Source organism: Podarcis filfolensis (assembly GCF_964270895.1).
Source record: "Podarcis filfolensis genome assembly, chromosome: 1".
NCBI classification, from domain to species: domain Eukaryota; kingdom Metazoa; phylum Chordata; class Lepidosauria; order Squamata; family Lacertidae; genus Podarcis; species Podarcis filfolensis.
Genome location: NC_139604.1, coordinates 25,724,396 through 25,742,246, shown reverse-complemented (window position 1 = coordinate 25,742,246; position 17,851 = coordinate 25,724,396). Strand labels below are relative to the sequence as shown.

General features: G+C 41.9%; 1 protein-coding gene and 1 long non-coding RNA gene across 3 annotated transcripts in view; both read right to left on the bottom strand.

The window, feature by feature from the left end:
* Positions 1-17,851, bottom strand: part of ZNF804A (zinc finger protein 804A) — a 241,392-nt gene that overhangs the window by 218,430 nt on the left and 5,111 nt on the right. The gene's annotated exons all lie outside the window — the stretch shown is intronic.
* LOC310743806 lies at positions 3,207-6,150 on the bottom strand. Its single transcript, XR_014539239.1, has 2 exons — positions 5,923-6,150; positions 3,207-3,576 (listed from the first exon to the last, which is right to left on the bottom strand). It is a non-coding gene; the product is annotated as an uncharacterized lncRNA (long non-coding RNA).

Below are 17,851 nucleotides of genomic sequence, written 5' to 3'. Positions count from 1 at the left end.
GTCCCTTAATTTAACACATCATCAAATACCTTGCCTTTTATGATTTCTCTGACTCTGACTGACAACTATCCCTTCCTAGATTGTGGCCATGCTGATCTTTTCCCCTTTCAGGTAAAGAAAGCATTTATCTATTGCTTTCACAAACCTTTCTATCAAACCTAATTCAATGTGTAGTGGTGGCAGAGATACATATTTGTTGTAAAAGACATGCAACACTGTTAACAGCCTAGCTGAAAGTTGGATCTCTCAGAATGTGGTTTGCTGTGGGGAAAGAGCCAAAAGACCATGTCACAGATTTTTATTTCTGCTGGACACTGGACATCCAAGACAGTAGACTGAAATCTAAACATACTGTACAATATGTGAATTTGCCAACTCCTATAAGACCTGTTGCCAGTGAGCCACGGTCTGATCCTTAAAAAAAATGTATATGACGTCTATGTGTACGGCGACATCAAACATTGGAGAAGCTTCCTGATGTGGAATGTCCCATTTTCATCTGAGAAATCTTGGAGGGTATGTAGTTTGTTAAGGGTGGTGATCATTGTAACTGTCTTTGAAGTAAACTACAGTTCCCAAGAGGCCATGAAGGAGGCCATGTTTAAATGTATGGTGTGGATGGGACCAAGTCCTCACTCTCCCTCTGGAGATATCAGGGAGGCTTATAAATGTTTCCCAGGAGGTCTTCCTTTGAGGCAACTTAGTAGGACAGAGCTATATAAACTAAGATGTATTCCAAGACTTAGCAGGGCATAATCAGTGACCTGAAAACACTGGCTGCATCCTTTTACACTTCAGTTGACTTTGAAAGGATTTAAGCAATAGGTGATGTGCACAACTACAATAATATGAATGAGTGTGGGACGACCTCCAGTCATACAAAATGTTTACTTTTTACTTTTTCTATTGCTGAAATGCTCTGTTTTGTACTAGCGGCTGTGAACTCAATTCTCCCAGAAAAACCTTACTTGCAGGGCAGATTTAGTTAAGTCTTCTTTGTTTTTAAGAAGTTGCTTCATTTCCTCAGACACAGGAAGTAGAACTTTCATCTCCAGAACACATGTACCAGTACGCTATCTTCGGAAATGATTCCTCGCACAAGCACCTCAATTTGTGCAAAACACCATGTGAAAACCACAGCCTACTTCATGTGTGACAGCTTCATTGGTAGCTGTGACAGATGGGGCTCCACAAATACACAGAGCACCTTCAATTTCTATATAGACAATGGTTATATCAGATTATACCCATGGGGCAGCATCAAAGCTGCTGGCCCTAAATCTCAAATACCGGTAACTGTTCCTAGCACAATATTGACTCCACTTCTGTATTCCTATAAACACACAGCTCAAACCAGTCAACCCAAGGTGCTGTGTCTGAATACAAAAATATCCCAATAGAATGCAGCAGATCTCCAATTTCCCCATGCCCACTGCAGCACACACCCATGGAGGTTCAGCACACTGGCATGTTACAGGAAACAGAAGGTTGATGTGCACCTTCCATATCTCCATTCACCTCTTCTCCCTGTGCTCAGTCAAGGGAAATGAGATCAAAGTGCTTTTTCCTTTTTCAGTGGAAGGGTGAAGCCTGAATAGGTCTTTAGGAAGCTCTCCTGTTTCCTATAATGGTCTGACATTGGCTCTGAAGGTGTCATGCCCATCAACTGCAGCAGAAAAACCAGGACATCCCATTCCCCCCCCCCCATGAGAGTATGGTGACCATTTTGGGCACCTTGCTCTCGCATGATTTCTGGCTAAGGTATCTCCCTGAAAAAGTGTTTCTTTGGGTCCACAATCTCATGCAGTGCCCCCAAACATACGTTCATGGGCACCGTGCCTGATAAAGCACTTTTCCTGGGTCTATGATCTTGCGTGGGTCACATGACTCAGACCCGAAAGATGGTGTCCCTGACTTTGGCTGCATCATGTTGGAGGGTCTGTGATGCTCCCATGCATGCATGATAGGAATGAGAAAACATCTCATAGGAGGAATTGGCAACCTTTTTTCTCTCCTGTAGCCAGCCACATTCCCTTGTGGGAGGTGTTAATATGTCAGGGACTGCATGCTAGTTGTGGCTGAGACAAAAAACAGTAGTGGGGCCAAAGTGGGAAGGTCACCTACCTCTCTGTCTTTCTTTCACTAAAGGAACACTCTTGTCAGAGTTCTAAATCAACGGCTCACAGAGAGTGTTTGAAATTAGGCCTATGGCTGCAAAACTTTCATGTGAGGCCTACAGGTGAGTTTGGCTGCCACTGGCCTATAGGGAAAACCCTCTGCATACGACCACTCACCTATGGTGGGCTGGATCCAATCCAGTATTTGTGAAAGAGAATTCTGAGTAGAGAAACACACAGCAAGGGATGAAAGGCATGGCAAAAGGAAGATAGCCCCCCACACAGAGACTCTGTGGATTTACGATAAAACTATGCTGCTCAAAACCATTTTAGATGCACAGAGCCTGATGCTGCTTTCTTCCAGTTGGTATGAATTTTCCATTCATCATAGCAGCTGAAGAATGTAGCTTTTCATTATGAAAATGTGCAGCACAATGACCCTTAATGGGTATTACAACTCTGGTCTCCCATGCAAATGTGTGTTTAGATCATTCCCAAATGCAAGAGATCTTGAAAGCAATCATTACTGCTTTCTATTCAATTCCACTCATAAGTGGTACTTTTCAAATCGAGATCCTTGGCCTTCGTGGAATGGGTCTTTCATATGCACACACATATAGACAAACAATTAACATCCTACAAAGTGGAACACCATTATCAAGCTTTTTTTTTAAAAAAAAAAAAGATGAAATGGGAGGAAGTGGCACATTGAAATGCATTTTTAAAGTAATCACTACCCATCCCTCATGATGGGACTTGGTTCAGTTTAGTACGTTTAATCAGATAATTCTGATTCAATGCCTTGAGAGGTATCCCTTATATAGCTAAAACAGCAACACAAAACACACAAAGCGGTGCATCAGCAGACTTGAGGTAACCCCAAGATATGCAGATGTACAAAACATACTAGGCCTGCCATACATCAGGAAAATTCCTGACACCTCCTGGTTTTCAGGTGTTAAAATGGTGTCGGAGGGGAAATGCCAGGGAAAACCTGGATATATGGCAACACAATGGAAGAAGCAACGTAAACAGCTCCAAAAGTTTAAAACAAAAAAACGCTTTGTGGGTGTCAGGAAAACTAACAACTTTGTGGGTGTCTGGAATTTTACTTTTTGAAACATGGCAACCCTAAAACATAATAAGAGGCCCAATGAGGACTGAGCATGCTTGATAGCCCCTATGGAATGCTAACTCTCTCGAAAGGCAATCAACACGGATTACTGGATGAGAGAGGGAATGGAAGGACAACAATGTTGGAAGTGCCATAGCAGAGATCACTCTATGTGCAACTTAAGAGTAAACTAGCCAAGAGGGCAAAGGGTGGAGATGTTGCTTAACAGCCAGGCAGAATGGCATGATGTTTGCTGAGGTAGTACATGCTCTGATTAGCCATGTAGTTTGGTTGGCCTTTTTCCTCCATATGCTTGGCTGAATGCTCCCTTGCTATGTACAAGACCTGAGTAAAAAAAAAGACAACAAAGACTTTCACATTTCTGAAATGGTAGCAGGAAATCATCATAGCACGGGGAAAGTTTCTGGCCTAACCTTCTCCCCAAAATGCTAGCTTTGATGTGAAGGGATATTTTATTATTATTTAATGGAGGAATGTTAAGTTGTGGACACAGTAGTGTGGTAACATCTGGGCTTCCCTTGCTAAAAATGCCTTCACCAGATATGGCTGTCTGCCGTCCTCACATTCCCAGCTACTATTTCCTTCCATTGATTTAATGGGATTGTTTTATTGCATCTTTCAGTTATGGTTAGCTGTATTTTAATGCTTGTGTGGTTGGTTTTTATACTTGTAAACTGCTTAGGAACCCATTGGTATATTAATTAATTAATATAAATAGAAGCAGCCACCTTGCTTTTTGCCTAGCCCACCTCTTCCCTGGTTCTTTCATGCCCCATCTCAAGTCCAAAGTCATTGCGACCACAAGAGACACAGGGTGTGGTAATTCTAATCTCCTTCTTCCATAATCCCAATGGCACGGTGGCCCATACTGCAGGAAAACCTGTGCCTTCACCATTGATTGGCCTAAGTCATACCAAATTGCCCTTGCCAACATTATAATTCTGCAATGGAAAACTGCATATTGGAAAAGCAAAGCAAAAAGCCAGCCAACATGCACATTATCTAAAGTTATGAAAGACTTACCTGCTCCCCTCCCCACTATTGATTTTTACAGGATTGTCGTGTGACACATTTAGCTTAGAGAAAAAACAAATCATGGCTGACTAGCAGTCAAGTGTCCTTTTGTAACTGATTCACAATTCCTCTATACTACTCTTAATTTGTGTTACTACTGGGCCTTGCCTCTCTCACCCCACTCCACACACACACACACACACACACACACACACACACACAGCCTCTTGTATAACAGTTCAATGCATCTGCCCTGACAGTAACGCAAGTTCAAGATATCAAATCACAAACAATTCTTAAAAAGACACACAGAGGACAAAACTCACTCCAAAGCTTTTTAGCAGAGCTCTAAAAATAGCTTGGTGAACAGATGCTTCAACTTTAACTCTTATTTTCCTTAAAAACAAAGTTCTGTTATTGACTGAATAGCTTTCCATCATTTTAGAACTGTGTGTGCTATTAGCCTTTAGAACCAAACTGAGTAGGATAATTCTATTTTGCATAGATTCGACATTTTACCGAGTTATCCCAGCCACACTGTATTGTCTCGGAGGTGAGAGCTCTGAACAATTCCATTTTCCGACTATCCCTCAGCATGTCATACCTGCTCACGTAAAGCAACTTTAAGAGAGAGAAAATTCCAGGAGATGTAAGCAGTGAAGGACAGACAGGTTGGAAAAAGCAAAGCAGTCACATTTGTGTTTTGAAAGCAACACAACATCTGGCCCACCTCTCATAAAATATGCTCACGGGCCATAATCACTGAAAGATGCACTCATGTGCTCGAAGATTAGGTGCTGCTAGCAGCCTTGCTGTCTACAGTAAAACTGCTGACAGAGCACAACATGAATAATTTATCGCTGCACTGGTGCATATGAAACAGTGTACACAACACCATAGGTTTAGTCATCGATTTTTACAGGGATAAAGCAATTTAGCTGCCTTGCCGTCTCGACCGAATGCCTTCATATCCAGCCAATGGCATGACAATGGCCCAGGGTGAGGGGTGGGGGTGAGAGCTGAAGGGAGAAGGGAGGAATAGACCCTGGAACCAAGCTCTAATTTGTTTATTTCTTTATCCTGTGTTCAAGGTGGCACACACAAATGTCCCAGCCCAGCCCTCATTCCAGACGCCAGGGACTTTTTCATTCGCCCCCCCCCCTTTTCCAGTGGTGGACTTTGGTAAGATAGCATCTGGAGCAAGGACAAAATCTTTCACACAATCCCTAAATGTGTGCTTTTACTATTTTTTGTATTGCGCTTTCACTATTTTTTTGTTGGGAGCTGCCCAACATTATTGTTGTTGTTGTTGTCGTCATCATTTTATTTTCATAATAATTCCTTTTTGTACTTTACCTAGATATTTACCTATATAAATATAGGTGGTGGTAGTTGTCAGTGCTTTTCTTCTAGAAAAAAGGTGCTGGTACTGCATACCCCAGTACTGGTACTTGAGTACCAATGCTGGTACTTGAGTACCCCCAGAAAAAACCACTACTATACTATACTATACTATACTATACTATACTATACTATACTATACTATACTATACCTCCTCCTCCTCCTCCTCCTCCTTCTTCTCCCCCTCATCTTGCACCCCCTCAACTGCCCTCACTGCCCTAAATCCAGCACTGCTTTTCTCCCCACTCTGTTACCTGCATTAACCACCTTCAGCCGTATTCCTCCCATCACCACACTTCCCGTATGCATGCCTGATCTGTTCGATGCCAGGAAAAGAGTTATTTCACTTGGGGAATTCCTCTCTGTCTTCTTTCCAGCTCTTATCCCACCAGCGCGTACGAGTGTACAGGGGTGGACTTTGGTCTTTCAAATTTCAATGGCGTCCTGTGTAAGCCCAGATTTCTGCCCCTCCACCCTGCCTCTCACTTCCATTCTGCTCAATTCACTACATCATAGCTTTGACACCCTGCAACACCCCCTAGGCTCAGCACCCAGAGCAGTGGAACCAGTCACACTGCCCTAAATTTGCCTGGGACCCCTTGCGATTCCCCTTAGATGAGATCATGTATCAAATCTTCACACTGCTTTATTTTTAAATAAAAGATCAGGTGGGGAAACTGCAGGCATCCACAACTTTTCACTCTCTCCCGCTCCTCAGTTTTTAAAAATGACACTCTTGGTGTAGCAATGGGACTGGGGATTCTTTCAGCAGATCTGCACCTGGTGTGGGACAGAGAGGGGCACATAGAAGCTTAGTTGCACAAGCCATGTTCAGCCTCATTATTACAGTACCTTGAGGTGCAATTTTGAGCAGGGACTGATGCATAACTAAGTCAATAGATTTGCTACAAGTTAACAGGCAATGTCAGCAATGAGGATGATACTGTACATCTGACTGTGTCACGGTGATTTGGACATTGTTTAGCAAAATAAGAAATACAGTAAATAAAGAGGTATCTTCTTGCAGATCAGGAAGAATGAAATCTCTGCAAAGAGGCATTTAAAGGTTTAAAGAGATGGCGGGAGTGTGTATATGCACAAGTGTATATCAGAGAGAGTACTTTAGAAAAGAGGTGGGTTTATTTTGGAGGAGGGGTGCACATTTTGAATATGGACATGGTCCTTCTCATCAGCATTCTGGGACTTCGCTGCAAAATCTTTCAAAAGTATCCCCCCCCCCCCCCGCCCAAGATTCTGCTTACATTAATCATGTACTACACTACCACCATTTGTTATTAGTAAGAGCACTTAAAATAAATTGAGCAGTGTCCAAATGTGAAATCTTACTTATACATTAGGAATCCGTTCTTGAAATCAGAACACATTCCCGGCATGTGTGCTTGGTATTATGGTCTATAAGTCACTTATGAATATTGGCTTTAAAAGCATCCATTAATATTTTGCACTGTTAATGGCTAATATTTGTAATGCTCATATTTTCATTGTTGTGCAAATATATTTTCACATCCAATGCCATTTGGATGGTGGTCGAGGAAGACAGACAAAATGCAACATTGCAGCCTGAGTTGACAACAGACAGCCTGAGCGACAGATGGCATTTTCAGAAGGCATTCATAGACCTCAACCTCATGGAATTTAATATAAAAAAAATCAACACAGCTAGACCACTGAACTTGGGAGCATTACAATCATTGAAAATAACAAACTTGCACAACCATTTTTAGAAATATCAGTAACCAACAATATTACAAGAATCTAGTGACAAACTAGACAGGAACTTATTTACTTACTTACTTATTTACTTAAAAGAGGGGGGTGGCTTTCTCATTAAGTCAGGGTTGTGCAATAGGGTAACCAAAGGGGAATGTTATTCTGAGAATGGAAGTATTTGTTAAAACATGTTTCTAGCACTCATGAAAGTGAGGCAAGACATTCTAAAGTCTTTGGACATAGATGAGAAATGAAGTTTTTGCTATTTGCAGTGAGTAGAAGCCAACAGAAGCTCGATATAGCCACTTTGTATTATAAAATCAATGGCTAAATCTCATCAGTTTTAATGCAAGGGCTTGTCCATGTAGCCCTACCGTCTACTCCAGTGTTCTTCAACTTTGGTTCCCTAGGTGTTGTTGGACTACAATTACCATCACACCAACCAGTTTAGATAGAAGCAAGGAATGATGAGGTTTGCAGTTGATGGTCATCTCTGAACCCATGGTTGAAGAACACTGGTCTACTCCAATTGGCACCAGCTCTCAGTGAGGTCTTCCCCATCTTTGCCTACCTAATATTTTTAACGGAAGATGCTATGGAGTCTTTTGCTTGCCAAATCCAGGCTTCAGCACTCAGCTGACTTCAGTCCTTTGTTGAAGCAACTTTCTGGAAGCTGTCAGAGATTCTGTCTTGCCTGACCTAGCTTTATATATCCCCACACAATCTAGCCTCTCCAAGATTTGTGCCAGAGAACAATCTATTCTAGGCCTTGCTCTTGTGCTTCCACAGAACACAATGGATGCAGCACCCCCCCCACCTGCCATCATTGTGCATCACCACCACTGTACCTGTGCATAGCCTGACTCACACTTGACATTGTGAACTGAATCCAAGAATAAGGAAATGTGATGCTAAGAGAAGGGCTCACAGTTCATCAGTAGAATCCATGCAGTCGACCATTAGTATGTCCATTTAAAGCAGAGGGCAGCCAATCTGCGACTCTCCCATTGTTTTTGGACTCCAAAATCCTACATCAGCCTCAGCCAACCTGGTCAATGCTCAAGAATGATGGGAGATCCATCATCATATGGTAGAGTTGCCATACGCCCACAGTTTCCCAGACATAGCTGGTATTTGGCTCTCTTAAACAGCATCCGGACGGAAATCGCTGAAATGTCCAGGAAAATCTGGATGTATGGCAGCCCATGTCTGGATATTCTACTTTTGAAATATGGCAAACCTATCATATGAGAGGGTCACAGTTTACCCAAACTGGGTAGAAGGGTCTGGGAAACATCTTTACTCTAGTTCTTGGAAAACGTTTGCCAACAAGGGCTGATATTGCCATTTTCTTTCACTGTGCCACCTTAGATAAGTGTCTCTGCTAAGGACTGTTTCTATCTGTCACCTCTGTCTTTATATATAATAGATGTTTTGCTATGGTTGTGATTTTAATTCTACGTAAGTCACCTTGAGTGGGTCATAAGTCTCAGAAAGGCAGGGTGCAAATCTAACCAATACAGGAGAAAATGAAACTGTAGGGTGACACTTTATATTGCAGTCTCTCAGATGTTGAGAGAGAGAGAGGTTACACTTTCCATTATGAAGCAAGTGATTCCTGGAAAGCAGCCTGGCGCACCCTCCTGATCAGCCAATCATTAGCTGTAACGAATTTGATGCATACATGGCAATTGCCGGTTTTGATTTAAGGAACCAAGAGAATGCCTGCTTTAGAGAAAGAACAAAGGCGCCGAACTGAAATGTGAGACATGTATAAAACATGCATGGCTTAGCAACATGTTTTCAGTGTTGCAATATCTTTCCATATTGCAACATTACCTATTTTTCATTTAAACTGGTTTTCCAAGCTGGGGGGTGGGAGGAGAGAATATTGGGAGCATAACCCTTCCACCACCGACAACATTTTTTCATTAAAGCTGCTGTAAGTGGTACATGACAGTGTTAGCAAAGTCACTTAAATAAAACAGATGGAATCCAGAGCAGGGGGAGGGGGATCCCGATAGCACTTTACTGAGCATAAATTGAGCAAACAATGTATGCTTTGAGGAGAAAGGAACAGAGATGTTGTCTTTCTTAATCAAGCCTTTTACATAGCAGGGTGGAAAAACTCCTTCAGAACTGCACAGCTAATCAGTGTCTGTGTTACATACGTAAGTGAAGATCATGCCACTCTGCCTATTTGACTTTAACACTAACAGAATTAACCCTTCAGTTACAAACGGAATGATCCCTGCTGTTTCATCTCCAACAGACAGTATGGCCATGAGTAATACCATGAAAAATAGTTACTTGGTACTCTAATTGTACTGAATATAATCCACTTTGTAAATTGATAGACTTAGTGTGGCTGAACAAATTGCTGGGGGTAAAGGAAATAAATCTCTCATGGCGGGGGGGACACATTGTGTGCAATCCTTTTATTCCTCTAGTTGCTAGTTCTTCTTCTTTGCATTCACTGTCCTTGACCTCATTTGCCCTTACTGACAGAAATTTAAATTTATTATACAGGCCAAGTGATTGTTGTCCATACACAATAAATAAAATCTTGTGTATCACTATCAGACTGTCTGTGTGGACGAATGAGACATGGGAAAGTAAAAGGACTTTTTTTTTTAGTATGGACATTCTGCTGAGTAAGATGTGTTTATAAAGGGGGGGGGGAAATCCTTTAAAAAATACCCAGATCCCTAATTGTTTTAAAACCACAGTACTCTTATTGAAGTCTGCAGAGCTGGCCTAAATGTAGTCAGAGCTTCAGTTATCAGACTTTATTCTGTCAGTACTTCTTTGAGAAGGATCATATTTAAAGGTCAGTTCACCTGCTGAAGTGTTAAACGTGTCATGTGGGCAGTGACAGTAAATCCCTTCAAACACTGCTAGCAATTTTGAAGGACGCTGCTATGAATACTCTGCAAATCAACTCACCTGTAGCTTCTGACTACTTGATTTATCTACCCAGACAGGTATCCCTTCATATATAGGTTGTCAACCCTTCCCGAGATTAAAAACCTGGCGAGAAATCCTGCATGATTTAAGATTATAAATTTCAAGGCTGGATTAATTAGATCCAACCTCTGCAGCAATGAAATCAGTTACTAAGGGATGAGTATGTGAAAGTTTAGAAAGGCTGGAAATGACAGAAAAGCTGCCACTCCTGGAATTCCTTGAATCTAGTAAGATGCGTTTTGTTCTAGTTCAGCTGCAAGCTAGAGTTTCTACCTACCAAAAATATACCTTATCTCTTAAGCCCAATCATAGGCATCAGCCTCTAGGGAATGAGGCACTTTCAGAGGCCCCAATTTTTAGGGGGCCAGACCCCCTCAATCTTCAGAAGGCATTCAGCTCCGCCCTCTGGCTTCATGCGATGTCACACGCGCAACATCAGGATGTCACATTGGGTCCCCTCAATCATCTTGAGAAGATGGCACCTATCAGCCCAGTGCTTCCATTTAGTCCACCTCTCAGGGAGCTCTGGGCACTGTGTCCTCTGGTGGGCTCTTTCCTTTGCCAGCAGACCTGGCAGGCTTACCTAACTGTGGTTGATAACAAATCAGGCAGTCCTGGGCAGCTGCTTCTACCTAGCCATGTTATTATTCCCAAAGCAATGCAAGGTCAGTGGCATTGTGGGACATTGAAAGCACAGCTAGATCTTGCCACTGCTAAGAGTGCCAGGCCTGGGAAAACAAAGATGTAGGAAGGTCTAGGGCAATGGGCCCTGACAGCTGTCCAAGGATGCCAGGAGCTGGTCCTTCTCATCTGGATTCCATCCATTGCACAATCTCACTTCTCAGTTTGGGTTCTATTTTTACATTTCCTGAAGTGTGTGCCAAATAGGTTGCCATGCATGCACCCATGTTATTCCAGCCAATGTGGCTATGGTAGATTTTGTAGTCATGGCACACTTGAGAACACTTTTCTATGTGTTTCTAAACTCTGGAAAGTATTCTGTTGATTTTTATTTTTCCTTAATTAGACACTTTCTACAGAAGTTACAGAAATTAGACACTTTCTACAGAAGTCACTCAACTTTCTGACCTTGACCCTCAGCATTTTCAGAATCACTCCAATGACATTGGGATTTGCTACCAATTAAAACCAAGGGGATGAAAAGAAGAAGAAAATAAGTGCCTGTTGAGTGTCTTCCTTTTTAGTTAAATGTCAAATGTAACATGGAATATGGACAGATGGACAAGTGGTAACAGAAGAACCATATCTTTCTTAAGGGTTTATTTTTAAGCAAGAAAAAAAATGGAAACAAGTTTGGAAATTAGTATGCTAGAGCTGGATTTATTTACTGGTTTGAAAAATGGGTTAATAAAAGTTTTGGGTGGGTAAGTCTTAGTTATACCATGAAACTATCATGGAAGCAAAGTCAAAGATGCTTATTGGAATGTCTATATGCATGTATCAAATAACTGGCTAAGATTTAAACCTCACTCTAGCCATCAATTCAGCCCTTCAGCTCCCTCTCCAAGTCCACAATACTGAAATTCCACGCAAGAACCCCTTTCCAAAAGCCTTAGCATTCCACCAGTCTGTGTCTTGATTGACAGGAAAAGGAAGACTAAGTCCATCCTTCTCTGCTCCCCCACCTGAGCAAACAATTGGAAGCACTGACTGTTGGACCAAAGGCAAGGACTGCATGAACACAACTCATTTCTGCAAGTGTACCCCCATCTAGCTAGGAATACACAAATGGAAGCCTCTTCCTAGCTAGACTGGAATATCTCAACCAATGTGTTGTTTTGGGATCCTATCTTAATGGCTGTAAGTGATTGGCAAACTCTCTCAGTGTCCCCCTGCCCACCGTGGTCCCCTTTTGCTTTTAAGGATCTGCCGTTGGTTCCCCCTCTTGTTTATCTGTTGATTTCTTTTTACTTTTTTTCTTAAATTGTGCATCTTATGAAAAGACAAGGAAGCACCATTTTTCAATATTAATAATAAAAACAATACTATAGCACTACTGAACAAGTTTATTAGGACAAAGCTAGACTTTTGTGAAAAGGTTTTCCCTCAGTGAATAATTTTGATGGGCAAAGCCTGAAACAATCTTTAAAAATCTGCTCTTGAAATTTAGGAAGATCAACTGCTTGCACAGTCCAGTCCTAGGCAGGTTGACTCAGAAGCAGGGCCCACTGAGATTAGTTGTCTTACTTACTTAAGGAAGTTAAATTGGCCTCAACCAGAGCCAGGGCCTTTTCAACACTGGCTCCGGCCTGGTGGAACGCTCTGTCTCATCAGACCAGGGCCCTGCAGGATCTGATTTCTTTCCGCAGGGCCTGTAAGACAGAGTTGTTCTGCCTGGCCTTTGGCTTGGAGTCAATTTGATTCCCTCCCCCTCTTTCTTTTTTCTTTCTCCTCCTGTGATGAGGCTGCATTTTAATGTTTTAATGTTGTATTTTAATCTTGTTTTTTAAGTTGCATTTCAATCAACTTGCTTTTTTATTGTTTGTTAGCTGCCCTGAGCCTGGTCTTGGCTGGGGAGGGTGGGGTATAAATAAAATAATTTATTATTATTATTATTATTATTATTATTATTATTATTATTATTACTAGAAGGCACAGGATTGTGGCCCTCTGGATTATCACAAGCTTTGTTTTACTTGTTTTGGGGAAGGGGATACTTGCTGTTTCCCTGGGAGTTTGGCTTTCTGAGGCTTCCTGTCCTTTTAAACCAAGCTTTTCACAAAACCAGTATACTAAAAAGGATATTTATTCTATAACACATAACTCTGAAATAGTATCTCCCTTTCTTTGTAGGACTGAATTTTTTACCAGCTGAACCCATCAAGAGCACAAAAAACGTTAACAGCTAAGAAATAACCAGTCGCCGCAGAAGCTTTCTACATTTCTTCCCCTTTCTATGCTACCTACTGCGCTGCCAACAACATATGCCGACACACCATAAGGTTTTCATTTCCACCTCCAACAGATACTGAAAAGCAATATGTACAACAGTTTCTTCAATCCAACCTTAGCGGTTGCCTGAGGTGCTCTTCTATCAGCAGCAAATTGGTCTGTGGCAACTGTCATTTATTCAGGACGCCTGGAAATCTATATTTTGCATTCACATGACTTCTTTTAATGTCAGTTGCTAGTGCAAAGGTTTGATAGGATTTGGATAGGACCCCGTCTGAATGAACTGCATTTCGGAAGCTTGTGGAGACCAATGGAGACTGTCACATCAGGACAAATGGGGAGGGGGCACTGCCTCATCAACCTCAGTCTGCCCTCAGTGGTGAGAGCACTGGTGAGGATTCCTTTCTGCAAATTTATCTGAAAATATCCAGCAATGACAATATTGAAGCACTGGTGCCATCTCTTTTGTATATACAGCAGATGAAAAATTGTAAACTGTGGGCCCACAAGAAGCTTGTAGGGGGATCGCCTGTCTGTGCAGTCATGAGAAAAGGCACAAAATCATTGCTGGAGGGTTCAGCCTCTAGGGCATGGATTGTATGTGACTTAGACCATAACAGAAGAGAGGTGAATTTAATGACTTATGGTGCTGGAGGAGACTCTTGAGAGTCCCATGGACTGCAAGAAGATCAAACCTATCCATTCTTAAAGAAATCAGCCCTGAGTGCTCACTGGAAGGACAGATCCTGAAGCTGAGGCTCCAATACTTTGGCCACCTCATGAGAAGAGAAGACTCCCTGGAAAAGACCCTGATGTTGGGAAAGATGGAGGGCACAAGGAGAAGGGGATGACAGAGGACGAGATGGTTGGACAGTGTTCTCGAAGCTACCAGCATGAGTTTGACCAAACTGCGGGAGACAGTGGAAGACAGGAGTGCCTGGCGTGCTCTGGTCCATGGGGTCATGAAGAGTTGGACACAACTAAATGACTAAACAACAACAACAAGAAGATTTCTGGAACCAGCTGCATACTGACAGAAGCACAGCACACTTTATAAATACACTATGAACCTTAAACGTTAAACACAGCAACAAACTTGGTTCAATAATCAAGCCAACATGATTTTGTAGCAAGGACTTTACAAGCATGGGGGCTCATTTACTCAGGCACTGCAAGATAAAAAATAGCAGGTGATGTCCTTGAGAAACAAATCTGCTTTGAACCTTTAATCTTCAAGAGTGAGCGCAAAACTGAGAGACAGTAGTGTTCAACCAAAATAGGCATGGCAGCCCATTGTTTCTTTTTCATATACGTGAAAGCATGAGCAAAACATTTACTATCCCTAGATCAACACTTGCAGGGACATCAGATCACAACACTTTGGGGTCTGAATTTGGCCTGTGGGTCACCAGTTGGCAACCCCATCTTAAACAATAGGCTTATGCAATGCCTGGGGCTTTTTTGTAGCGTGTTCTATTTTAGAATGCCTAGTAGACCAAGGGCAGATACAATATCATCAGCACCACCACCATCATTTCAGTTTGTATACCCCCTTCATCTGAAGATCACAGGCAGTTCACAACATAAAAATGCAAAAAGAGAACCCAAAATACATAACAAAATAAAAACAAGCCAATAACCACCTTCCTACAGAAATGTTTAAAAAGCCATAGAATCTTGATCAGCCAAAGGCCAGATTAAGAAACGTTTTTGCCCTATCCCTAAAGATATATAACCAAAGCGCCAGGCAAGCATTCCTCCTCCAAAAGAAATTTCAAATATCACCATCACCTTTTCTTGTCTCGTTGAATATAAAGGAACACACTAAACAGTGAGATTTTGCCCTAAATAATGTTTAGCTCAGTGAATTGCATGTTGGAACTGTCAGAGGTCTGCTGAGACCACTTTTATATAAAATTCAAGGATAAAATTGCTCAGGTTAGTATAGTATCAGACGTGAGGCGGTTTCCAACTAACTCATTCTGTCAGTGCAAGTACTCCTGCTTGTGCAACTGACCTTTCCCTCTCCTCTCCCTGCCCTGCACCCTCCCCAGATCTATTCCAGAGGGTTGCACAAATCCCCAGAACAGATTTAGGGGTTATGCAGCATGGAGGAGATAGGGGGTAGTTCCAATGTGCAAATCCTTACGCTGATAGAACAAGTTAGTTGGATACTGCCTGTGGTGTCCAATGTATTGCCTTATTCTTTGCGGGATCAGTTTCTGTCATTTAGACCCTGGATGAGTCATTGTCATGAGAGGCTTAATAAGCTTCTGTGGGGACAAGTGTCTACTACCAGCTGTGGCTGGTACACCAGCTAAGACCTGCTTCAGAACAGCAAACAGGAATAGGTCAGCCACTGGGATTCATGCACTGATGACCTCATGATTAGATGACCTCATAACTGGATTATGGTAATGTGTAGTGCTCCCCTTGAATCTGATCCAGAAGCTACAGCTGGTTCCACATGCAGCTGCCTGGGTACTCAGTAGAACAAAGCCCTCAGCAGTTTAGGTTACCTGGAAAACATCCTTCCCCTGTATAAACTGTTCAATCATGAAGATATTCAAGGGAGGCTTCGTGGGTTTTGCCGGAACCTGCAAATTGTTCTTTGATGGCAACTTAGAAGCAGGCTGTCTCTGAGATAGTCCCTACCCTGTGGAATGCTCTCCCCTTCCTGTTATTCAGGAAACCTCAACATAGAAGTGTTCTTCCTATACAGGGTTACAGGGAAGCAGGCAGAGGGCCTTCTCAATAGTGGCACCTGCCCTGTGGAACGCCCTCCCATCAGATGTCAAGGAAATAAACAACTACCTGACTTTTAGAAAACATCTGAAGGCAGCCCGGTTGTTTCATCGTGTTTTTAATATTCTATTGGGAGTCACCCAGAGTAGCTGGGGAAACCCAGCCAGATGGGCAGAATAAAATAAACAAATTATTATTATTATTATTATTATTATTATTATTATTATTATTAAAAACATGCCCCTTTGCCTGTGAATCTTGATCGTTAACCCTGGATTCTATAGTCCTTTAGTTCTTGATCTTTCTGCTTTTTGAAATGGTTTTAAAAGTACCATCTTTATGACATGAATCACTTCAAGAATTTCTTTATAGTAACTAGTATAAAATGTAAACAATAAACAAAGAGTTGAATTGCGCTGCAGAAGTTAAAATGGAATACTGGCACTGCAATGGAGAGCGGGGTGTGTGTGTCTAAGTACAGCCCTACTTTCATTTCTTTGAAAGCTCCCTCTAAAAGAAATTCCACTTCCTTTCCAGATATTTTCTTCCATTGATTAACTGCTCCTATAGGCTGGGCTTTTCCTGTACTTATAACACACTATTTTTGGCAAGGGATTATTATGCAGTGGCAGAGCACATGTTTGCATGCAGAAGGTCCAAGGTACAATCTCTAGCATCTTCAGTTAAAATAATCAGGTGTCAGATGATACAAGTGATTATTATTATTTTTTAAATGAGAGGAAAAGGTCTGGTATTCACCATAAAGTCATTACAGTAAGTGCCATACTTTTAAGGTTTTTTTTTGGGGGGGGCAGTTGTTGGTACTGCATACCCTTGAGTACCCCCAGAAGAAGAAAAAAGCAGGATGACAGGATTCTGAGATGCTGGAGAGACACTGTTAGCCTGAATAGCAGCACTGGGCAGAATAGTCTGACCTGCTATATTGTTGCTTCTTGTCTTCATGTTGCGTGAGAGAGTTTTGAAACTGTTGGTATGTTTTGTCCAGCTGCTGTTGGACTAATGCGAACAATTCTTCTGTGCTCAAAATTTATTTCATTTTAATTATTTTGCTACTTTGCAGCTAAATTAAATAAAGTCCTGTAATGGAAAGGAATCTTTCTAATACAATTCCAACTAAATCCCACCATCATTTCTTTAGAAATACATAAAAATAAAAAGTAAATAAAAAATTGCCCAGCAGCACCTTAGAGACCAACTAAATTTGTTCTTGGTATGAGCTTTCATGTATCTGAAGAAGTGTGCATACCACGAACAAACTTAGTTGGTCTCTAAGGTGCTACTGGACATATATATATATATTTATATATTTCTACTGCGTCAGACCAACACAGCTACCTACCTGAATCTAGAACCATCATTTCTTTGTAATACACATCCTTTGCAACATTATTGTGAATTCTCTACATACTTACAGTGCAATCGTTTGCATATCTACTTGGAAAGATGAAGCGGGTGACGCTGTAGTCTAAACCACTGAGCCTTTTGGGCTTGCCGATCGGAAGGTCGGCGGTTTGAATCCCCATGATGGGGTGAGCTCCCATTGCTCTGTTCCAGCTTCTGCCAACCTAGCAATTCAAAAGCACACCAGTGCAAGTAGATAAATAGGTACCACTGCGACGGGAAAGTAAATGGCATTTCCGTGTGCTCTGGCTTCTGTCACAGTGTCCTGTTGTGCTAGAAGCGGCTTAGTCATGCTGGCCACATGACACGGAAAGCTGTCTGTGGACAAACACTGGCTCCCTCGGCCTGAAGCGAGATGAGCGCTGCACAGCATAGTTGCCTTTGATTGGACTTAACTGGGGTCCT